Source organism: Crocodylus porosus, unplaced genomic scaffold (assembly GCF_001723895.1).
Source record: "Crocodylus porosus isolate Cpor-Errol unplaced genomic scaffold, CroPor_comp1, whole genome shotgun sequence".
In the NCBI taxonomy this organism is placed as follows: domain Eukaryota; kingdom Metazoa; phylum Chordata; order Crocodylia; family Crocodylidae; genus Crocodylus; species Crocodylus porosus.
Window position 1 is genome coordinate 75,508,296 of NW_017728943.1, and position 25,371 is coordinate 75,533,666.

At 40.0% G+C, this 25,371-nt stretch overlaps 1 protein-coding gene across 1 annotated transcript in view; it reads right to left on the reverse strand.

Moving 5' to 3' along the window:
* The window catches only part of BRE (brain and reproductive organ-expressed (TNFRSF1A modulator)), a 288,488-nt gene that overhangs the window by 99,051 nt on the left and 164,066 nt on the right, over positions 1-25,371 (reverse strand). The window lies entirely within an intron of this gene.

The following is a 25,371-nucleotide window of genomic DNA, read 5'->3' on the forward strand; positions in this document are numbered from 1 at the left end:
CGATACCATGTTAGGGATACCATATTATCTAACAAGAAAAAAGAACAAAAAGAGAGAAGAGGCTGCTCTTCATTATTGTCACTTCCATCAAAAAATCAGTTTGTACAAAAATAGACAGATTGCTTTTATTTCACTGCATTCAGAAACTGTTTTTATTTTTTCCACTTGCTCCTGAAAATATTCTATGTATTACATTGAAAAATGAAACAGAGAAAGTGCCCCTCATCAATTTTTTTGTCATCTATTATGTTTTCATTTCCTTCCACTCTCCCCTTTTGTGCTTTCTTGTCCTAATTTTCTTCATTTCATGTTCTCATCCTATCCCACTGCCTTCCTGCTCACCTACTGTGTGTGCCTGCATTCAGTGATGCATAAAATTATCTGTGTTTGAACCTGGCATTTAATTATAATTTGTAGTGCTTTTTTGGAACTTTTATGGAAAAGTTACTCCAGAAAGGCAAAAGACCTGTTGTGTATACATATATGCACATACAAATGTTTCAAGTTGATGGAATTCTATGATGTGATTTACAGTTCACCTTCAAATACAGGCAGAAGGCAGGGCAGGGTAGCACCAAAAATGAAATATATAGTACACAATATGACCTTTATTAAGCAAATAGTAAGAGAACACTTTAAACTCTCTCACACATACAGGATATGTTCTGCTGCACTTTTATTGGGAAAGCATCTCCATTAAGCAAGCAACCTTTGCCAACCCATGGAGATTTGTTTCATTCTACCTAGTCTCACTAAGTACTGGATACAACAGTCTTCTCTCTAAATCCTTAGTTACACTAAGGGGAATTGAACTGTTATATACCTTCCTCATTGAATCACCAGGTTTTCACTACTTGGCTCTCGATATACCTCCTCCAATTATTGAATAGATCTTCTCCATAAATTGTTTTCTATTACAGACTCAAAAATTTATTTTAGTATTTTTAAAGATACTTAGTAGCCTTCCTTTTAAAAAACTGTCCAGGTCTCAAATCCATATAAAACAGGATTTATAATGGTCTATGAATACAGCTGGCCAGAAATGAGACTAGCAGTAAGCCATAAATCTGAAAGAGGAGCTCTGTTCTTCCTTGCTTCTACAATAACCAGCTCTGATAAAGTTTACTAGGGTGGGAGGCTGGAAGATCACAGTGGTGCTGAGGTGCTTGAGATGTGCAAGGAAATACATCTGACCATGCAGATAACTGTGACCTAGGTGGTAAAGATGCCCGAGATCACTAAGGGATGATTTTATGGCTCAGGCAAGTTTTGGGTAAGGAAGAAACAGAAAATCATGATGGGAATGGAGCCTATAATAATAACAGTAGCCATCTAAAAATCATGTTGCATTATGGTTTGCACCACCTTTGAGGACTAGCCTTTTCTGCTATAAGTGTTAAATCACTTAATGAGATGAGCACAGAATGGGCTTACAGCTTTCATTTTTTCTCCTATACAAAATATTGGACTAACTGCTCAAGTCCCCTCCTACACACATGCGCATGCACACACACACGCACATGCATACAAACACATACATGCGCGCACACACACATACATGAATGCATCTCTGCCCAAACTTCAAAAACCTCTTTATGGCTCTGTAAAGCAGTGAAAAATGTTCTTTCAGAAGGAGAGCACCAACTAAAGTTATGGCAAACCCACCGATTAAATCATTTAAAAAGCACAGAGCAGTAAAAAGTTATGTTGCAGGCCAGAGGTTGGCAATCTATGGCCTGTGGGTCAGATTCAGCCTACAAAGGTCATCCAATTGGGCAGAGGGGAGCAGTAGTACCCAGCTGTGCAATGCCACCCATTTCCATTGCAGTGCTCCCCTCCACTAGGGAGCCTGCTGTTCTACTGTCTGTGCTTGCCCTTGCTGCATAGGGGATGGGGATCAATGACAAGGGTAACACACAGGGCATGAAGACCTATGACCCATGACAGGAGCTGGGTCACAAAGTACAGTCTCTGAAGCAAAAAGGCTGACAACCCTTGTTGTGTGTGTTACTATCCCTACTGCCAGTTCTATCAGTGGACACTGTCCACTGAAGAATATAGAAAATAAAGTAAAACACATATAATGTCATTTTGATTTGAAACACTAACCACAGTTGTCAAACTAATGAGCTAAAGCAAGGGTGGGCAAAATGGCTGATTTGGCCAGTGGCCGTACTTTGTTTCCCATCAGCTCCTGCCTGCATTGCTGTGACTGGTTTCCATGGAGATCCCTGCAGCAGTGGTGCCATGACAGAGTGGGGCTGGAGTTTCCGTGGAGACCACACAAGCAGTGCTGGCATGGCTCGTGGCTGGGTGGGAAGCTGCTCTATGGCTGGGGCTGGGATCTTGCAGTAGTGACAGCATGGTCCAGAGCTGAGGCAGAGCCATGACCTACTGTTTCCATGCCCCTGCCCAGGGCATGCAGGCAGTAGATCACAGCTGTGCCCTGGTTCCAGACCATGCTTGTCACCACTGCAAGATCCCAGCCCCGGAGCAGCTCCCTTCCCAGCCACATGCCCTGCTGGCAATGCTGAGGCCAGTCTCCGTGGAAACCCTGGCACTGCAATGTCAGGGCACTGCTGCTGCTGGGGTCTCCATGGAAACTGGCTGCAGTGATGTGGGCAGGGTCTGCTGGGAAATGGAGTCTGCTGTGGGCCTGATCCAGCACATGGGCCAGAATTTGCCCACCCTTGACCTAAAGCCTATAATGAGTACATAAAGAAAACAACAACATAAAGAACCATAAAGTGTAGTGTCTGCAGTTGCAGACCCTTCCATGAAACACACACCACCTTTCAGCTCTTTATTTTAATTACACTGCAGAAGTAAAATGGTTCACAGCAGCATACTTTATAAACGTTTTTGCTCTTGTAAATGCAAACAAAATTTGGACTAACCTAATATACACTAAAACTACTACCTCTCAGTTAGCTGGAGATGAGTAAAAGAAAACACATCTGCATATGCAGAAAAAAAGTGTACTTAGGGGTGGGGAAAAAAAACTTTAGTATGTGAGTTGCATAATATGCACCAGTCCTACTATGCTTCAGTCTGTGTGCGTGTGTGTGCCAATAAACTTTAAGATATGCCATGTTCTCAGCTCAAAAGGGAGGCACCTGTAGGTCCTAGTTAGATATTAACTGGCACAGGAACTAGGAACTGCCCTGGTGAAAGGTAAACAACATTCCAATTGCACAGTCTGATACAGCGTGGGTGGCTGCAGCTAGACTCCTTGATTAAACTGTTAAGCCAGATATGCTGAACAGGTTTGGAGAGGAATATGCATAAGGCTTCTGATTGCCTTAGGACCTGATTTTGAACAAAATAGGTCTATTAAAATTAAATAGGGCAGTGGTGTTCAAGCTTCTGGCCCTGTAGGACAGATGAATGGACACAGTGCTGCCTAGATCTGTGGGGTCAACATCCAGATTGGGCCCTGTGTGCCCAGATTACGCCCCACATTCTGGATTCCACTTTGTGTTACCTGAATGGGGCCCCGCACACCTGGATCCAGCCTCACATGACCTAGATCCTGCCTTGTGCCACCTGGACCAGGCCCCATGTATCTGGATCCTGCTTTGCACCACCCTGGCCCATTGAACCCAATATAGTGCACAGGCCATGCTATCTAGTCCTCAGGGCTCCCCACAGGTCCAGAAATTTGGCAGTGGGAAAGCGGCAATTAATGCTGCTGCTGCTCCCCTCCTGCCAAATTTCTGGACCTCTAGGAGCCCTGTGGACCATATAGTATGGCATGGGCAGATGAGACAGCTCTGTGTGCCAGATCTGGACTGCAGACCAATGTTTGAACACCCCTTTATAAGGAAAGACCTTTAGTTTCTCTCGTCTGCTTCTGAAGTGCACTGAGCTACAGATAAAAAGATATAGCAAAATGAGTCTCATTGCTAAGATCATTCTCCATGCTTCAGTATCAGCACTATTTTGCTTCTTTGAATTATTTGAAATATATACAATTTAAGAAAAGTATAACTACAATGTACTGACAGGCTCAGTATTAAGCAGAAAACAGCCTCCTACTGAAGATCCATGATAGGGCCAGTTCCTCTCCTGCACAGAGATCCCCCTGGTACAGTTATGATGGGGATGGGTAGGGATCTATCAAAAAGACAATTACAAAACCCCTGTTTCTGCCCTGCACTGCTTCGTGTCTAGTCTAAACTATGTAAAAGGACAGCTATCCCAAGGGACTATTAGCTAAAACTGCCAGAGGGTACGTCTACACATTGCTGCACAGCAGGCTATGGCAATGTTGATCGCATGGGTCTACGCATGATCACCAGCTATGTCGCCATAGTGACATGTTCCCCTGGTACAGCCGACCACTATGGCAGAACCTAACTGTAAGCCATGTGCATGGCTCAGCAACTGCCTGTATCGTGCTATGTTTTAGGACTTCCAAAAGAAACTCCCAAAGCACAGCACTGTAGCAACATTGCCATACAGCAATGTGTAAATGTGCCCAGAGAGCAGCAAAAGCATTCCCTTTCCTGGTCTGGGCATGACCCAATACCTGGTTTAGAGGTGGCATAGGAACTTATTATATTAACTTCTTATGGCAGTTCATAGGGCAATGTAATGGGAGGAATTCTGAGCCAACACAATACAGGCAGTATCTGATCTTTTTATACTGCCTGTGAGGTATAAAGGGGCTGGTCCAAATGGATTGAGAGGGAGAGAATATTTTAATGCTATAAAAATTTCTCACCTTCATGTATACTTAAAAATAGCATACAAGTAGTTTCTCTGAAATTATCGTGGCTAGGTTACCTGCCTCAGAATCTGATGCTTCCTGAGAACTGAAACTACCCTCCAAATTGTAATATGCACCCCACACAAGCCCAAAATAGCAGATGTTCACAGTTTAGAGAAGCCTGGACTCTACTATATGTTTGCCAACATGCAGGTTTTAACTGGAGCACTGGGGAAGGAAGTAAAAGTGTTCATTTGTGTGTACTTTAGGTCTTCGACAAATCTCAGCACCATTCATTTTAATTGGGAATTCCCTTGCCTTCTTTGTCATGTGACAAAAAACCTGAACAGATATGTTGTGTGTAATTTTAATGGGGAAAATATCCTTTTAAGTGGTTGGCTTCTTTAAAATAAATAAATACATTAATCAACATATTACTTTTTGTCTATGTAGTAAAAAGTGGTCAATGACCTTAAAATCTAGAGTCCCAAATGGAAACTTTCTACTCTTCTTGCACACAGTTTTTGCATGATGCAAAACAATTTAACGACTCTTTAAAGACTAAACATTGCTTTAAGCAGAGATATATGTTCAGATTGTCTTAGCACAGGCAGAAGGAAAAGGATGATTTTGAGCATGGAAGGAGACTAGCAGGCTGTCTCTAGGATTAAGGTATAATCTCTAACAGAGAACACAGTAAGAAAAAGGGAGAAATTTCCTGCTGAAACAACTGGTATGTGGAATTGGGGAGTTAAAAAAACCCAGAAATTGATGATAGGGAAAACCTATATTATATGAAACATTCCCCCTTAAGAGAGAGAAGCAGATTATTTTATGTTGTATAGATTGTTCAGTGTTGTGTCCAAATCTGACCAAAAGAAAATAGTCTAGGGAGCAAAAAATTTCAGGCTAATTATATTATCATAGTCCTGTAATCTGAATATAGGATTGGGAGCTGGAATTCCTAATCTCAGCTCAGACAGGGACTCTCTATCTGGAGTAATAAAAGAGATTTCATTGCTCTATCATTTCTTCTCTCTGTACATTAAGTACAAGTCTTACCTATCTCACAAGGATGTTGAGAACATTAACATTTGAACAGAAATACTACCTGTGCTCTAAATCTAGTAATGGAAATGATTGGGTCAAAAAAAGAGCAGGGGGAGGGTGGAAAAGGGAAATTATTCTTAATAATCATACACTGCAGAGGATTAAATAGGAAGTAGCAGTAAATAAAACTAAAAAAACCTTTACTACACTATTTACAAGAAAATTAAAGGACAAATTTAGGTGAAAAATAGTCTTGCATTGCATAAGGAGTTAGCTAGCGTGATCACCATTTTACTAGAGTATACAGACCACTATGACCACCTAACTATCAAATACGAATGACCAAAATCCAGAAAACACACAAGAGGTGAACCAAAAAGACAGCATGACCTGAAGAAGTTACTTATTCAAAAGATCACAGAAACTTACTCCTTGGAATACAGGAAAGTGGATTAAATAGAGGATAGGGCACCTCACTAAGGTATCCAAACTTCTGTGTCAACAGGTAAGGATAAATGCTACAAGGCTGCTGGAGCTTTTAACTAATCTGAGAATAAAAGGGTGCTTCACAACAAAGGAAATTGCAATCATGTGCAAAGTTAGGCAGAATTTCCTTGCATGCAGTATTTAACATATGGAATAAACTGTACCTAAAGCAGCACAAGGGAACAATTAGTATAAACTATTTTGTGAATATCTTGGACAAACACCAAGAGAAAATACTGCAGGATACTCTGGGTAATTCAAAGGAGGGCAGGGGCCTCAATGGGTTTCCTGGACTCCTTGTGTCCTTAAGTGCCCTCTGTTTTCTATCAGTGTGTTTGTACTACTGTGTATATAGGTTATTTAAGGTCAGAAAAGCACTGCACTGGCACAGTTGCCTCCAGCAAGTAGTGCTTGACATCACTAAATCACACAGAGAACAGCACTTTTATTGGCTTAAACAGCACATATCTGAAAGCAGAATTGTCTCGCTCTATTTGTACACATTTTTCCACTGTAATGTGCTATTTGTTACTCTGGTGCTAATATTATTTTGCCCACTGGAATTGAAGTCTTATACTAAAGACACAAGTATCTTCCAACTAAATTTGTTTCTCTATGAATGAAAAAATACAAACACCTTCTGAATGCATGTATTAAATGTCATGTTCAGACAAGGATGGTAATATTAATACTATGACATTCTATGTTGGCTCGTATGTAATTTCTCCCAAGCATATATGAAATACCACTGCATAACTATGCTCACACTCTACCTTTCCAGATGGGGCCCACCAGTCTAGTAATAGGGCATACGGATACTACAAAGTCTGATTCAGGGATAGGCAACCCTCAGCACATATGCCAGAGTGTGGCATGTGGCATTTTGCTTGGCACTTGCACCTCAGGCCAGGGTTGCACTGACACAATAAGGAACCGGCCCTTTACAGTTCCCCTGCTGCCTGGCCCTGGCATGCCAATATCTTACAAGTCAAGGTTGCGCGTGTTTTTGCCACTCTGCCCAAAAATACTGCTGACTCCTCGTCTAAGCCATCCTCTTTGGCAAAACTTGTGTTCAGTTGAGCTGAACAGTACGAGGGCTATTTGCACTTGTTCTACACTCCAACACTCAGCCTACTCTAAAGAAATTTTAAACATTTTATACTTGTCTTACACTTCATACATTTTACAAACCATTCAATCTTATCATGTATAATAATTAACTAGTCATTTAACTCACAAACCACTCATGTCCCACAACCTGTAGTGGAAACAGTCAGTAGTGAAGATCCCTGTGCACTGATACGGAGCCAATCTGAGAACTGAACTGAAATTAGGCATTCTGGATACCACAGGGTTCATGAACACTTCTGTCTTTTGATCACACACAGGAAATGAAGTCTTAGACCAAACCACAGACTTCCCCATTACCCCCAGTTTCTTCCTATTACAATAAGAGCACTGCCATGCTCTACCCTGATGGAGTGAATGCAGCCAGAGTGCATATACATACATCCTAATGGATACTGCCAGCTTTGTGGCAAGGCAGAGGTAAGGTGATTTGGTATGTACTTTAATACTGTACTTCCTAATTTTCAGAAGCTGATGTTTTAAATATGATAACTCTTCACTTCCTGGTTTTTAGAGCTATAGATGTCCTAGAACTTGACATTCTGGAAGGGCATGAAACATCACAGGACAACCTTAACTCTGTGTTAAACCAGATTTCTGTCAATAAATAATGAATTAGAATGAAAGTCACAATTGTATTCAATGCACTGTAATGGGCAGACTGCAATTCTAATAAGAGAGGAGCCTGTCAGGAGAATGAAGTTATGCAGACAAAATGACTTACTCTATGATACTTCTTCATTGTAGTTGGGAAAGAAGCCACATGCCCTAAGTATGCCAAATCAGTAACAGTAAAGAACATTTTGTAAGGGAAGATGGTATCAATGGCTTGTGTATTGGTTTTGGATTTATACCAACAATAGAAAAGAAGTGTTCACACTGCAGCAAAAGGAGGTTCAAAGAGGGAGTTAACTAGAAATCTTGTTTTTCATAAGTTTTGAATAAATTTCCCTTTCTATATTCATTACATTCCCTGTTAAGACAAATTCTAATTAGTCAATTTATAACCATTGTTTTTATGTCAGTAATTAGTGCCTAGTTAGAAAAGATATATGGCAAAGGCTCAAGTTTCAATATAAGGAAGAAAAAAAACTCGATGTCCCAGTTACTCTTTAGTTGCAGTAATAAGCTTACATTTAAGGCCATAAATTGGCAAATCTCAGTGAGACTCATTTGGGGTAGTTTTAAAATCTGTTGTAGTCAGTAATTTTGACATACTTTTCTTCCAGCAGGAGGGACGTTTAGTTCCAGCAGAGAGATACTTTGTGTGGGTTAGGCAAGCTTTAATCGCTACTTCAGCGTGATTTCCCAGCAAGTCCAATTTTTTTTAGAAATGTTTTGCAAATGTACATGATGCACTAAACTGAAATTAATCAAATCCTAAACTAACTGATAGCCAATTTCAATCTAATTTTTCTCCATATGCTACATTTGAAATCAGAAATCTTATTCTTATGTTTTATTTATAAGAAGTGCCTAATTATGAATGTTCTTAGGGTAACATTTAATCACAGTGCATAGACCCCTCAGATGGCTTGTCTTCCTCCTCTTCTTCTATATAATTTATACCGGAATAGTAACCAAAAAGCATTAGATGCTGAGCAAACACAACATACTTTTCTGTTTCATCCTAGCCCTGGTCCTTCTCAGAGTTTAGAAAAACAAGAAAGAGGACACTGCTTCAGACCACTTAGGCAGCCTGGGGTTGAATGTAAATGAGCTCCTCAAACTGGGACCACATGGCTCCCCATACTCAGTGCAGGAGGTAACATCTAAAGCAAATATAATAAATATAAATATAAAGCAAATATAAAATCTAGGATAAACTCCTAGATGGACAAAACAACAAGTGTTATTTTGTGAAGATATAGTTCTGCTGTAATGCCATAAACTGCACTTGCTGATGGGACTCTGTTTCTCTTTCAGAACATATCTGAAAGGAAGATATGATACATGAGACGAAAAGAAAAATTACTAGGTTATGGAATCTGGGACATGCCTTGATGCATCATGAAGGTGTCTTAAACAAGGCACTGAGGTTTCTTAACTCAGAAGTCAGGATATCAATAAAAGACACCAATGTAAGCAAGATGAAGGCAGATACCCCAAATGCCAAGAACCAAGAAAAAGGATACAGAAATGCCTGCACACTATGAATATGAATTTGACCACCAAAGTACAGGCCACACTAGTGAGGCAAGCGCTGCAGAACCAATTCTGAGGAAGGGGTGAGATGTTACTGAAGTTCTCAGTGCTGATGTAACTTTACTTCTAAAGAAGTCAATGGGAGTTTCATAGGGAACGGATTTGGGCCAACACTAAGAGATTATGAAAATCCCACGTTAGAAGGACACAGAGTTGAAAAGCTGAAGCAGCAAAGAGCAAACAGGAAGCTTTTTGACCAACAACAATCAGAAGGGTTGGACTGGAATCCATGTGGGAAGCAGTGCTTAAAATCCACAGGGAGATTTTTCTTTGCTGCCCATCCCTTCTCCATTATCATTTTCCTCAGAAAGGAAAAAACCAACAACACTGGGTGTCTATACAAGTGCTCCAGGGTAGAGGGGGGCTCTCAGAGCTGCTCTAATTAAAGCAACAGCAGCACGTGTATTCAGCATCCCTGAGCTTTAAAATGATGATGGGGTGCTTTAACTAAAGCTCTGAGGGCTGCTCTAATTAAAGTGCCCCCCCTCCTACACCCTGAAGCATGTGTATAGACACCCAATGATTTTTTTTTCTGAGGAAAATGATAATGGAGAAGGGATGGGCAGCCAAGAAAAATCTCCCTGCGGATTTTATGCACTGCTTCCCACAAGGATTCTGATCTGACCCATATGACTGTTGTTGGTCAAAAAGCTTCCCGTTTGCTCTTTGCTGCTCCAGCTTTTCAAGTCTGTGTCCCTTTAAGGTGGGATTGTCACAGTCTCTTGGTTTGAAACGCAGAGAGGCTGCCGGAGCTAACACTCCAGCAGACTTGCAGTAGACTCTATCCTACTTAACATGCATTGGAGCAGAGCTCCATCACATGTATAGGTAGGTGCCTATTAAGGTCAGAGGGAGTTCTCCTAAGGAACTAAGATGCAGGAGTGAGAATCAGGAAGGATGGCTGTCTTAAAGAAATTTAGTTTTAAAAAGTAAGAAACGACTATGTACAAACTAGAATTACAATAAATATAGTATACATGCACATCATATACCCTCTATAAATAAAATGAAAGTAAACTACTAAATTACCTTTTTATTAAACTACACTGAAAGAAATGTGAACATGACTGAATTAATTCAATATTTATGTGGAAAGACCTGTATTTAGATGAAACAAAAAAGTTGTGTAAATTACTCCAATTTAGGCAGAACACTCCAAAACAGAATTATGAAGGGATTATTCATTATCTTAAATCACTTTATTCTGTTTTCTTTTGTAACTAATTTATGAAATTTTACACAGACACCTCAAACTTTAAGGATCTCCAAGCAACACAGTACTGCACAGAGAGTGGATAAAAATCAACAACTTTTTTAAAAATGGATTTTTTTTTTTATTTAAATCAGATTTTTAAAAATTTCATTATATTTTAAAGACGCTTTTAAAAAAAAAAACCTATATGAAGATAGTTTTAATTTAAGATATGTTAGAGCTGAAAGATATCATCATGGAATAAGGATTATAACGTTAAATGATTTACTATTTTAGACAATATAGTCATGTAACCTTCTTAGAAAAGTTTTATAAATAGGTCACAGGCCATGGACTGTATTAGGGGCCCAATCTTTTGGGGTTACCAGAGGCTCCCCTTTAGATTAATAATGATTAAGGAAAACCACTCTACCCAATGGGACTTGGTGCTCAGTCTAGAAGATCCCATTAAGCATTTCTGTAATGCTTAGTTTCAGTTCCCAAACTGTGAATGTGTGTCTCCAAAGATAACATCCCTGTTAATAGCAGAATATGGAGATGCAAAGGAACAGACCCAATTACCTACCCATCAGCCCTATTGTGTCTCTGCAAGTTTGTGTACACACAGTCAAGCCCTTACCTCTCTCTAAAAGTGCAAAATTTCAAGAAGTTAAATGAAGAGAGGATTGTCGGGAGAGGAGTAGAACTGGGCACGGTAGAGGAGTCTGGAGATAAATGCAAGGAAGGAGGGGCAGTAGAAACAAAAGAGAAACATTTTAAGGATACTATTCCAGAAGTCTTGAGGGATAAGTTTCTGAGTATAGCCTCTCCACTGATTTGAGATCAGTATGGTAGAAGGGAAACCTTATCATGGCAGCAGGCTTGTCAAGCCACAAAAGAAAGAAAAAAAAACCAAAAATGAAAGGAAATTTAGAAGTGAAGAAAAGCCCAACCTAATAACATATGACTGCAGCACTCATTTGATGTCCTAATAAAGCATGGCAAAAATATCCCCCAAATATCTATGATTAATCTAGAGAAGATAGTTTATCTCCCAATGACTCCACAAGTATCTGCTGCAGTTAGCTTTGGTAAATAAAATAACCAAATCACAATTAAATTTTCTGATGTAGCTGCAAAGTTAATCTGAAAAAATATCAAAATGTAAGTTACTGCTTTAAAATCTGGAATGTGGACCTTCTAAAAATGAAACCTATATCTATTTCTGAGTTGTGAATAATATATATTAAGGTTATATCAAACAACAAGAATATACTTTTTGTAGAAAACAATGATTAAATCAAGGCTTCCTGACCAGTGATTTAAATCATGATTTAAACCAAGATTTAAATAGATTTGATTTAAATTAAATCTACCTAACTGCGCATACATTTTATTTTTAAGCAATTTATATAACCTCCTGATTTTTACAACCCCTTACAAGAGCTTAATGCATTAGATTGACATTCTGGAGGTATGACTGTACATGTAAGGTATCATGATGGCTGTGAACTCACCACGTGTCAGTTACTCTGCAGTACATGCTCTTACTACTTCCCTGTTAAAATGAATGAAATTAAATAGAAACTTCTTGAATCCGCAGAAAGAGTATTCTCCATCCGTTCACATATCTGTTCAAAACCTTGTTTTCTTATAACTTGATTCTTCTATCAGGCTCCATATTTAGAGTTTTTGCTGAACTGTTCCTCTAATTCACCCTCACCAGCAGAGGTTGTAGACTTTGGTCACTTACTATCCAGTATAGTCTACAGGTACTTCAAACTTCTTTGTATATATATCTTTGTTTATATACTTCTTTCTTTAGGCACAAAAATATTCTGAAACTAAGATACAGTGGTTACAAAACAGGTCTCTGCATCAAAGTAGTGGAAACTATATTGTGAGATCCATTTAAAACTACCCTGGTTCATATAACAGTAACCCCACTATTGGAAACAATCCTCGCTAGTTACTAGGAACTGAGCTGAAAGTTCTAATACAGGGCTGTTCGCCTGGTGGCTCATCATGGGCCACATTCAGTTCACAAGTGGTTAACATGTGGCCCACAGGCCCTGGCAGCTGCCTTTCCCATATCATGCAGAGGGAAGGTACTGGAGGTCTGCGTGCAGCCTGTGAGGCAGAGAATGGGGGCCATGTGCTACCAGCACAGCCTATGTGGCAGGGGGGCGCATACCACTGGGCACAGTCCATGAAGCAGGGGACTGACAGCAGAAGGGTGGAGAAGCATGTGCTGCCAATACAGCCCATGTAGTGGTGGGGGTCCTTGAGGAGTCGCCCCTGCAACGTATAGACTGTAGCTGGACAACCCTGGTCTCTAGTATATCCTTTCCATCTCTGTTTTCAAGGAATTTATGATGCAGTTAAGAGCCAACTGGAATAACCCTGTTACCAAAAACACCAAAGAATAGGTCTTGGAAAACAGTAAGGAAGGATTTGTGCTCTTGGCTTTTGAACAGGTGCTGTGTACAAACTCCATTAGTACATGCTCTCAAGTTATATTAAAACCAAAAATGAAAAAAGCAGTCATATTGACCTGAAACGGATGTAGACAAAGTGCATTAACGCAAGGTATCAACATGTTTTGATTACCCAGCATATTTTTCTTACATAGTTTTAGATAAGTGCACAACATCAGTTTGTTACCATTACAATTTACTGTTAAATGCAGGGATTTCTTTACATACCTTATTGCTGCCACATAATTATTTACCACTTACCTAATTCTATTCCGATTCAGCACCTAGTCAAAACATAGGCTTACCCATTTTCTCAGTAATATCCAAAGCATTCAAAATGATTTTAAGTCTGACAACAATCTTATTTTATCTGCAATTCTGCACCTACTAACTATTAACTGCACCTATTAACTTCAGTGGAAAAAAACAAAGGGGATTAGGTGGAGGGATCTCCAATCAAATACTATGATCAAAAAGCAATTATGATGGTGACTGATGATGAACAAAAGCCTGAGAGAGAAAGACAAATTTGTACAGTACTTACCACCATAAATAAAAAAGCAAAGGCACTTTACAAATATAATGACTGAGCTAAAAATTATTGGTAACAAACTTTTGATCATTGCAGTACACATATTTTGCCCACACATTTACCTTCCTAAGATTATGAATTTGAACTCTAAAGACACAGTTTATCCTCTTCTAAAGTATGTCCATCACTGATATTTATGCTAATGCATTACATTTTATGGTGTCTTTTTCTGAGGTTCTCTCAACACTTCACTGTGCAAACATTAATCTTCACAACAATGCTGTTGTTATACCTGTTGTACAAAGTAATTAACTAAGAAATACACACAGTGAGTCAATGACAAAGCTGGCATCAGAATCAAGGAGACCTAACTTCTACTTTCCTTTTCTAATCATATAAACCACACTGCTTCCCTGTTAGTAAGCACTGGAAGCTCCATGCATCAACCTTGAGGAGATTAGAGCCTTTTCACTGATTATCCAGTTCTGGTTCATTCGTCACAACAGCTGTCACAGATTAAGTAGCAACTCAATACATCTGTACATTCCAGGACAGTAAAACAATCCTATAAATTTATGTCCTTGGGTGACTGCACTTTCAGTAAGCACTGTTTTTTACACTTCCAGTACATTGCATTTTACTCACTTCCAGTACACTCCAACTAGAACTGTGCACAGAACTCAAACATCAGATAAAAATTTATGGGGAAATATGTACAATAAAATCACAGCTAGCTTGGGTTCTAGAAGCTGTAGCAGGAAAAATTCTGCATAGGTACTGCTTTGAGCAAACTTACCATTTGAGGAAGGGTGGTGGATTCCCAGTCCCAGATCAAAATCCTTCACAGAACTCTTACAACAAAATTTGTGTCAAGGCAAGCTTTATTTGTATCAACTCTCAACAATGTGTCTTACTCCTGACATGGAGAGATCAACTACTGTGGACAAATCAGTCTCCTTGACCCATTCAGTCCTTGCGCCTCTGCTGAGACTGCCAAGGAAGGCACCAAAAGATGGCAGTTTTAAAGTGGAATGATTTTAAGAAAAATGAAAAAGTTAAAAAGGGTAAGATAAATCAAAGTACAGGATTAGTTATAACTGAAAAAGATTATGGTGGCTGGAATATTGCAGTAAGACATACAGATGACAGAACACCAAAGAAACTAATGCAAACATAAGCAAGGTCAGCCCAGTCTAGAGGCCTGCCACTGATTAGATGGCTGGACTTCACACACAAGGACAGGACTAAACTGGGTTTTGGGGAGGAGCAAGCCTGGAAAGGATTGAACAGAGACATTCTACTGCTCCCCACATCTGCACAGATTGTCCAAGAATGAAAAGCAGAAGTGATGTGATTACCTGTCCATTAAGAACCAGGCAGATCCATTTGTTTAATCCCTGCCCAGCATACTTTTACAAAGAAATCAAAATGAAAACATCTAAATATTACCAATTGCTCAGAGGTTGTTTACATATACATAGCAACTAAATATTCTATAGCAAATATACAACTATGATTGATTTTTCTTCCCAAGGTTTTCTCAGTGAAAGACACATGGAGATGTTAGAAGCCTAAATGCTGAGGCCATGTTCTCATTCTTTTTAAATGGGAAGGGGAAAATAAAGTTAAGCACTGAAAACTTGCTGAACTTAAAATTCCATCCTCAGTCACGAAGAACCCTGCTGGCTCTGCTCCCAGACTAGTAAAATGAACATTTCAGCCCCTAAAGGCTAAAGCATGGAGCCTGCTCCATTAAAGGAAAACAACTTCTACTGACAGCTGGGTTTCTTAGCATACTCATGTCTGTGTATTTATCAAAGAAAAGCCCTCCATGTCAACAATATTTATGATAGGATTATTTCTGCAAATTCAGGGAACACAAGCATTAGCTAAATAATGCTATTTTCACTACTGCATCCTATTATTTGAATGTTTAAACAAGGTCCACCAAATCATTTTAATTTTCTTTTCACAAGGACTGCGCATGAGGAAAAAATAAATTAAAACTAATTACAAAATAACAGATATTTTATAAAATGTGTGGGGAAGAAAAGCAGCCCTGATGTACTGCTACAGAAATTAGATGTTCAACTATACTCACTTCTTTTGCTTTATATTCTACTGAGTTAGAGATTGTACTAAAAACTCAAAACTGTGACAGGTTTTCTATTTTAAACTTTGCCTTCTTAGAAATTTTTACAACCTTTCATTTAGGAAAAAAAGAGAGCAACTGCATACAGACCTTGAGACTGTACCATATACCATCTATTGACACACAGAGCAGGTACTATATAACTAACAGCACACTAAGCATCTCAGGTATGACCATAATTTAACACCTCTGGGGTGATCCCAATACTGTGGCTGAGAAACAAGCCCCACCCATTCACTCCTGCTCCTCATGTGCTATTTGTTGAAAAATGTTGTGGGGTGACTTTTTGGTGCATGACCAGGGACACTTTCAGGATCTCTGTCTTCAGCATGCATCTGAGAGTGACATGGTAAGCCCAGCAGTACTTTAAGGGTGATGACATAACATTTTTCAGCACATGGGTATAAGAAGAGGGAGTGAATAGGTGGGATGTGTAGTTCGGTGGCAGTCTCAAGACCACCACAGAGGTATAAGAGACCTTCCCTCAAATAGTAGAGCCCTAACAGCCTTCCATACAGCTCCAGAAGAATCGTTTACAGGGAAAGAAAGATGCATGTGTAAAGAATGGCTAGCCCAGGGGTTGGCAACCCCTGGCACACATGCCGAGCATGGCACATGAGGCTATTTTGCTTGGCATGCCGCAACCATTCCCAGCTCTGGGTAGCTCCTGCCAGTGATGAAGCCTGGGCTACTCCCAGCAGGGCTTGCAGCATCCAGCTGCCTCCTGGGAGCAGCCTGGGATCCTGGCTGCAGCCAGGAGGCTCCAAACAGCTGCCAGGCTACGGCATCAGCTCTGCATTGGCACGTGCAGGTGCACCTCTGAGTGGGTGGTGGGGGAGGGGCCCGAGACAGTGCAGCCCTGGTCTCTCCCCCGCCCCTGGCATGGAGGTCACAAGCCCGGCACAGCTGTTTGTAGCCAGCCTGGGCTCTGGGCAGCTGCAGCAGGCAGGCTGCAAACAGCTGCACCAAGCTCTACAGTTCTGGCATCAGCTCCATGCTGGTGGCGACTGCATGTGCACCTCGGGGCGGGCAGCAGGGCAGCGCAGCCGGTCTTGAGGTGTGCATGCAGTCGCCGCCAGCACGGAGCTGGGGTAGCTGCTGGCAGCCACAGAGCCCGGGCTGTGGGGCAGGAGCTTTGGGTGGGGGGCAAGGGGCAGTCGGGCTGGGGGGCAGGGGCTTTGGGTGGGGGGCAAGTGAGACAAGCAGGGCATCCTGCCACGTACCCCTTACCCTCATTTTGTTTTTCTGCCATGCCAGCACTCCAGCAACCTTCCGAGGTAGGCCTTGTGGTGTTTTTCGGCACTCCGGCCAAAAAACCTTGCCTACCCCTGGGCTAGCCTATGTTTGCATTCTCTAGGAGCCTACCACTGGTGGTGCTCTGACACCCATACAACTCTGCTGGTGGCAACAATACTGGGAGTGTGAGCATAAAGAGAGCTAATCACTAGGGGGGTGTTAAACAGGCCATATTTGATTCGGATTCCGCTTGAATCAGGGACAGCGATTCAATTAGTTGATTCAGATCACTGTCCCGATTCAATTCTGCTGAATCTGAAGATCTGATGCTGTTTCGGAGAATCAGTGATTCAGCCATAGACACAGTTTTAAATGTTTTTTCTACGTACCTTGAGGTACCAGGCATAGCTTATAAATGCTGCAATGATGGGGCGGATGGAGTGTCCCACAGGAGCGTGGAGGCTGTCCACCGCATGCTTGGCGGCAAACCCGAAAGTGGACTGGAAGTAATTTTGGTCCACTTCTGGGTTCGCTGCTGAGCATCTGGGGGGCCCTGCTGCACCTCCCCAGCTTGGCAATCGGCCATAGGGGGACCCTAGGTGTCCCCCCCAGACCCAGGCGGGACCAGTCGCCGAGCCGAGAGGGTGCAAGGGGCGCCCCTAGCACACTCCCTGGCAGACCCAGAAGTGGACCAGAAGTGTTTCTGGTCCACTTCTGGGTCTGCTGCCAAGTGCACTGGGGACCCCCTGTGCTCCTATGGGACACTCCATCTGCCCCACCACCTCAGCATTCACAAGCCGCTTGGTACCTTGAGGTATGTAGAAAAAACATTTAAACCTGTCTCTATGTCTGAATCATTGAATCTTTCCAAATTGATTCAGAGGGTTCTGATTCAATTTGGAGAGATTAAAGGGTCTCCTGATTCAATTTGGATTCAGAGATTCAACCACTGAATCGGGCCAAATCTCCACCAAATCGAATCAGGAACCAAAGCTTCGCACAGCCCTACTAATCACCATATTATCTAGACTTAATGCAATAGGTGAAATATTTTCTTTAATTATAAATTAATTTAAGGTAGCTACTACCTAGTATCAATTAAGACACCTTTCCTAAATGATAGCATTTTTGGTGTAATCAGACGTTTGAAAAAGTGTCAGATTATTCCATTTAAACTGCAGGCCTGACGTAAAATAATGTAAAGTTTTAAAAAAATAAAAATGTGAAATTCTGAAATGAAATTCCAAAAGAAAAAGTTTTTCAAAATAAAGTATACATCCATTTCAGTGTGGAAATTAACATACTTGTTTAAAATACAAACTGCAGTTTTGGATGCCTAAGTTTTGGTGAAAAGATGTGTGTGGTACATACATAAATATGGCACTTCTCATTTTCAAAACTGCCAAAATCATTTACGCATTTTGCATGAAATAGTCATGAGATAAAATGGATACACAGCATTGGGAACATGCACCAGAATCCAAGACTCTCCCCTCTCATTTGAGTGCCATACTTACAGGGCAAAAGAATTAATTTCTTGCCTGCTTGCTCCCTTGACTGTTTATTTATATTACATTAGGCAGTCATTTGTTAAATGACGGAAATAATCTAGATAGCAGGAGCAAGTTCCCACCACTCTCTCTCCGCGCCACAGCTGAGTACTCAAACAGCATTTTATGGAAACATTCTCCTTCTTGCTTGATCTTCCAGAACCATGACTCTTCTACCAGTGGGCTCAGATTCAACAGGAGGAATACAAGCATGCTGTTAGTTCTGCCAAGCCCACTGGTGGTTAGGCCTACCTTTGGAAGTATAAGAGGCAGGTTCAATCTCCCTCAGGGTAAGGTTGCCTAAGTCTCCCAGTTCTAGGACAACTGTCTTAACCACTAGACTCTGAGTCATATGCAACAGATGAAGTCTAGTCAGAGAGGATATTTCAGGCCAAGATGAGGAACAAAGGTAATTTAAACACCTTACAAGAATTTGGGCTGTTGAACAATATGACTATGTGCTATTTTAGACTCCTAAAAATTCCAGCTGGCTCTAGCTTTTAGATACGAGAACACTCAGCATCACCATGCTCAGGTCCCTTTCTGAATCTTACCCTGGTGCCTAGTTTCCTACCTGTAAAATGAGAATTGAGAATACGTTTCTAGTTTTGTATATGCATTTGAAAGCTTATAATGAAGAGTTACATAAGCAGAAACGATTATTATTCTGCTTACTGTGCACTTATAAATACCCCAAATATGCATCTTAATAACTGTGCAAAGAAAAGCAATATATTTATATGATACATTTCTATGACTCCATAGTTGCTGATATGATCTGCAAGTAACATACATTTTATACAGTTTGGAAATACATTACATAACAGGGCCCAACAGTGACAAAACCTCTTGGAAAAGTTGGCTGCATTAACCAAGTTGGCAGTTTTGACAGCATTAATGAAATTCTATTGCGATTTTACTGGAAATCAGTATTTTACAATATTTTTCTGTTTGCTCAAATGTTGAAAATTCCTCTCTCAATGTTTTCCAAAACTCTTACTGCTTACCTCACCTCAAAACCTACTGTATAAAAACTGCTTTGCTTTGACAGTTGGCTTACACAGTTTTACTATATTCAGTTACAATCTTTAGCAGCAGGCAGGAACTTTTGTAGCAACGCGCAGAAATCTTTAACATGTCATGGCCTCAAGTCATCAAGATAATCCTCAAGGCTTCCTAAGGCCTTTTGCTAAAAACAAACAACCCTCCTCCCACCACAACAAGGTAGTAAATACTGTAGCTGAAAAGTTTCGGATCTCAAACACTGGAAGTTAGATGACTAGACTCTGTCTGAGCTCCATTTTGGTGAAATAGGGAAGGAAAAGACAGAAAAAGCAATGCAGTTTCTCCTGCAAAATAGCTCAATCCAACAAACATTTAAAACCTGCACACGATAGCTCTCAATCACAAGATAAATGGCATTTGTATGAAGAAAACTGCTGTACCCCAAATAAAAGGACCTAAGCATCCTGCAAAGAGGAGTGACCTATACCATGAAATACAAGAAGCTATTGAAAATTATGCTTAATGTGCATTAGTTTGATAGAGTAACTTATTGCTAACAAACTGGATCTGGTAATAGTTAGTTATATATTATGAAATACAGATGCCTACATAACAAGACAATGGATATTTTACAAATTAACTAGAAAGAACAGACTAAATAAAGATTTTCTGGCTGAAGCACAATTAAAGTAGACACACAGAAAATGCATCAAGGTGTGTGTTATGGAACTTCAGGTTTTATTGGCACAAGTTTAAAGTGGCCACATTACTCGAGTGAACAAGTTATGTAGGACATTTCAAATGTGTGCTAATAAATACCTGCATATCACTCTACCAGAAAGTCAGCATGTTTTTTCTTTAAAAGAAAAACAAAATACTTTATAAAATTAAAAAAAGCATCATTTTGTATATCCCTTTGCCTTAAAATCTAGGTGTGGAGAATTTGGGAGATTTCTATAATATTTTCAAATTAAAATTAGGTGTGAGCCAATTTATTCACTCACTTCTTTCATTGCTATATACTTGGTCTCAATGGGTTAGCTTCTTTCCAAAGACACTAGCTGAGATGAGGGAAATAAGCAAAGTACATACTGGCATGAGATTGAGATGGACATGCCTTGTTTGAATGCACTATTGAAAAATGGGTGCATCTCCAAGGTAGCTTAGAGATGCAATGGAAACTAATGACCAGACAGATCATTAACTTTTAATGACAGCTGGCCCAAGAGGCTCTCTAGTATTTAGAAGGGGAAATACCTGTCAACAACTCCTCCCTTATCTGAATCCTGGGATGAGGAACAAAAAGAATGAAAACTGGAACTAGAAACAAAGGGCCTGTCAGTTTGGACAGAATCATAGAAATTACGGTTGGAAGGGACCTCAGGAAGTCATCTAGTCCAACCCCCTGCTCAAAGCAGAACCAGCCCCAATTAGATCATCCCAGGCAAGGCTTTGTTACCCAGGTCTTAAAAATCTCCGAAGATGGAGATCCTACAACCTCTTTGGGTAACCTGTTCTAGTGTTTTACTACCCTCCTAGTGAGAAAGTTTTTCCTTATATCTAACCTACACTTCCCTTGCTGCAACTTGAGACCATTGCTTCTTCTTCTGTCATCTGCCAACACTGAGAACAGTCTAGCTCCATTCTCTTTAGACCAACCTTCAGGTAGGGTAGTTGAAGGCTGCTTTAAATCCCCCCTCAATCCTCTCTTCTCCAAACTACATAAGCTCAATTCCCTCAGTCTCTCCTTAGAAGTCATGTACTCCAGCCCCTCACCATTACTGTTGCGCTTATATTGAAAAAAAAAGCCTTGCTTTTCAGCGGGAGAGGGTTTATCTGATTGAAAACTACTGGACAGACAAACTGCCCCCTTACTAATCAAGCAAAGGGAAGGTTAAAGGTTAAGGAAGAGAGGTAATATGCTTAGGCTTTTCTTTTCCATTTTAACCTAATGTTACTGAACACTGTATTCCTATCAACTAATAAATATGTTGTTTTGAAAACACTGTCCTGCATCACTGTAAGTATTTGCTAGTTGCACAGCTACAAATTTGGTATGCCTCCATTGTGTACTAAATTGCAAAAGGACATGGACTCAAGACATACAATTTCTAAAACAAAGCTGATTTGCCGAAGGGAGCATATTTTAGTAACATCTCAGGAGTTCCTTGCCAATTGCCTGCTTTCCCCTAATAGCCTGCCTTATGCAAAAAAGCAGCTAGTCAGGCTGCTGCAGGAGGCAGAAAGAGCTCTTAATCCTTCCCTCCTCTCAAGAAGTACTCTTACAGAAAGGAAAATGGAGGAGAAAGAGCCCAGGAAATAAACACCCTCCTTCCCCTTGCTACTGTTAGTTATAGGATGGTACTACTTAGTCCCTTGCTCCTTTTCATTACCCACCATGCAATATATAGCTTGGGAAGGAGGAAAAAGACTGTAACCCCAGGCCCCCAACCCCAGGGCTGAAGAAAATTAATTAAGTTCTGCTTTCAAGTGGTCTACTGAACAGTTTAAAACCCTTCAAAGTTACACAATATCTGACCATAATTTTGTTGATGAGCTAGAATGGAATGCTGGCCAACCTCATCTTATTGCAGGGGAAATGCCACATTTGGGGAAAATAAAACCTTTTTTTTAAGACAGAAGAGAAGGCCAAAGGTGTATAATAAATTAAATGTATTATATCAGCAGTTAGCAACCTTTTCCAGTTGGGGGCTTGGATGACTATAGATCTTTGTGTTAAGAGAGAATCCTTTCAGCTTGGATTCAAATAACTTTAGTAGACTTTTAGCTGTGTTAAGTTTACATTGTACCAAGTTAGCATAAGTGAAACAAAGGGAAGTAGTGTAAAAGGAACTGAGTCATAGGTGAGAGAAACTTCTTGAAAAGACTACCCTGTTGTAGAACATCAAATCTTAACTGAGAATTCAGCACAGCAAGTTTTACCTTGACCAACAAACAGGCTGACTCAAGAGCATCTCCTTCCTGACCATATCTATTGAAACATCTACCAAGTAATGTTGCTAGTCTTCATTTGAGTAGGGGGATAAAAAGGGGCTCAGTGCTCTGAGGTGTACTTCTCTGGTATCCTTTGAGGAGGCTCCCATCTGCAGATGTGGTGAAGATCCAACACCTCTTAGCACTTAGTCTCCAAATTTGGGTAAGATCTCCTCTAATAAGCTGGCCACTTAATAGAAATTCTTAGGATCTTAAGTTGCATAGATTCTAACTTGTAAGACTGCTTATGTATGTTTGGATCATAAAAGTGTATCTAGATACATAATCACCAACAGTACCTTAAGCCCAGCTCTGAGCTTTGATGTGCTGCTACATCTTTTAGTCATATTTAGCAAAGTGCTACTATCCTCCCCAAACTACTGACATGCTAAGGAGTTCACTTCTCCTAAGAGCAGTAAAACTTAGGAGAAGTGCAACAGAAAGGACCATGCTGTCAGTAGCATGACACATGGATGTTTCTCCACATCCCTAACTTATTTTACGCACTATTTTTCCCTACACACTCCAGAGAGGCTATTTGTGGCAGGCCAATAATATCAGTTATACTTGAGATCATAATAATGAAATCATTAACTACTAATGAGTGACTATTATCTGCATGAATCTGGTCTGAAAAGTATTAACACTACTATTATCACTAACATGAAACTCCCATCTGAGAGAATAAAAAAATCTTCACTCTTTAATTAAGGCTTCTAATATGCTTGTGAAGCACTAAAGCAGTACAACAATTTACTGAAAGATAAGCAAGAACAAGAGAAGTTATGTCACTTAAGATTTGGTAGTGTGAATTTAATTAAATGAAATCAGGTTGCACCGATTCCAGATAAAATCAGGTTAATTCATCATTTATTTTTAAAAGTAATGTAGAAAATCATCTCCTTAAATCTTATTCAGTAATCTTATTGAACGTAACTAGTTACTGTAATCATGTACCTAAGTTGAACTTTTCACATCACAAAACCTGTCAGAGTACAAGTTGCATTTAAAATGAGGCACTAATGACATCAGCACAGCCTTAAATAATGTTTAATGATAGAACAAAAATGTCTGTCAAGTTAATGTTAGTTGCACACAAAAAAAAAAAAAAAAGATTAGGAGAGTCAAAAACAGTATTTTATATCTGTTACCTCCCAGCTGGAGCACTTGGGAACTTTTCACATCACAAAACCTGTCAGAGTACAAGTTGCATTTAAAATGAGGCACTAATGACATCAGCACAGCCTTAAATAATGTTTAATGATAGAACAAAAATGTCTGTCAAGTTAATGTTAGTTGCACACAAAAAAAAAAAAAAAAAAGATTAGGAGAGTCAAAAACAGCAATATATACCTGTTCACCTAACCTGGGAACTTTATGTCTTTATCTAAATCAGATCTGGGCTTTTCATCCAGTCAACAAACGTATCCAGATCAATGACCTTCTAGTTAAAATATAAAGATGCCATGCCCGCTTTCAAACACTATACAGTATTCCTAAGTTATTCTAAAACTGTGGTAGTCAGTACTTTTCCATCTCTTCTACTCTACCTAAAAGTGTTTTCAGCAGGTGAAAAGAATGTCATTGCATTATTGATCAGAAAAAAACAAAAGTATCAGTGAATCAATGTTAGCTTAAATTGACCTCTGATTACTTGTGAAGTCTAAAATAGTTACCTCTCTGAAGCAATAAACTAAAATGCACAAAACAGAAAAGGTGAATTCTTAAACTGTCCTTTGAACATATTTTAAATTATCATCCTCACCACCAGTTCTCTCTCCTTCACATAAAATAGTCTTTTCATCCTTTTTAACAGCATTATACGCTTCTTTGAAGCATTTTTCTTGTAAAAGCTCTGGAATTTTTTATCTGGGAAATTTTCATCTGTCACATATAATAAAGAATGGCATCTTCCAAATCATGTCCATGTGAAAGGCAGTGTCAGGGTGATGCTGTAGCCACGATGATCCAGGAAAAACGTGACAAGCAAGGGTTTTTGTGGGTGTTAACTTTTACTGAAACAAATGTATAGTTGTTAGGGTCAGAGACAAGCTTTTGGTACCACAGTTCCCTTCCTAGGTACCTGAAAGCTTGCCTGTGCCCCTCCCAATTACGCAGTTGGTCCAATAAAAGAAGATATCTTCCACAGAAATCCTTGACTTTACGTGAAAGTCACTTGTAGGCCTGGAACAGTTCTGTAAACCCTTGGAAACAGACATTTAAAGACTGTAGCACAGTATGGGAGGGAAAAAAGCATTGGGACATTCTTACTCCCAAAAATGGAAGAGAAATCTAATGGATGCAAAAGAATTTTCTACCCTGACACTTCCATTTTAGGAGTAAAAGTTAGTTTATTAGCAAGTCTGTTTGCCAACCGTGTTGTCCAACAACCTTAAAATGAAATATTCTGACAAGCTCCTGGAAAAATGCATCTTACTAAGGCTACAAATTCCTGACCAGAGTTTAACAAATACAGCCTTTCAGTTTCTGTTGCTAATACCAGTCTCATTTCATGTAATACTTATCAATCATATATAGATATCTTACAAACCTAATACACACGGGACATCATTCTCCCCTTGTACTCGGCATTGGTGAGGCCGCAGCTGGAGTACTGCGTCCAGTTTTGGGCTCCACAATTCAAAAAGGATGT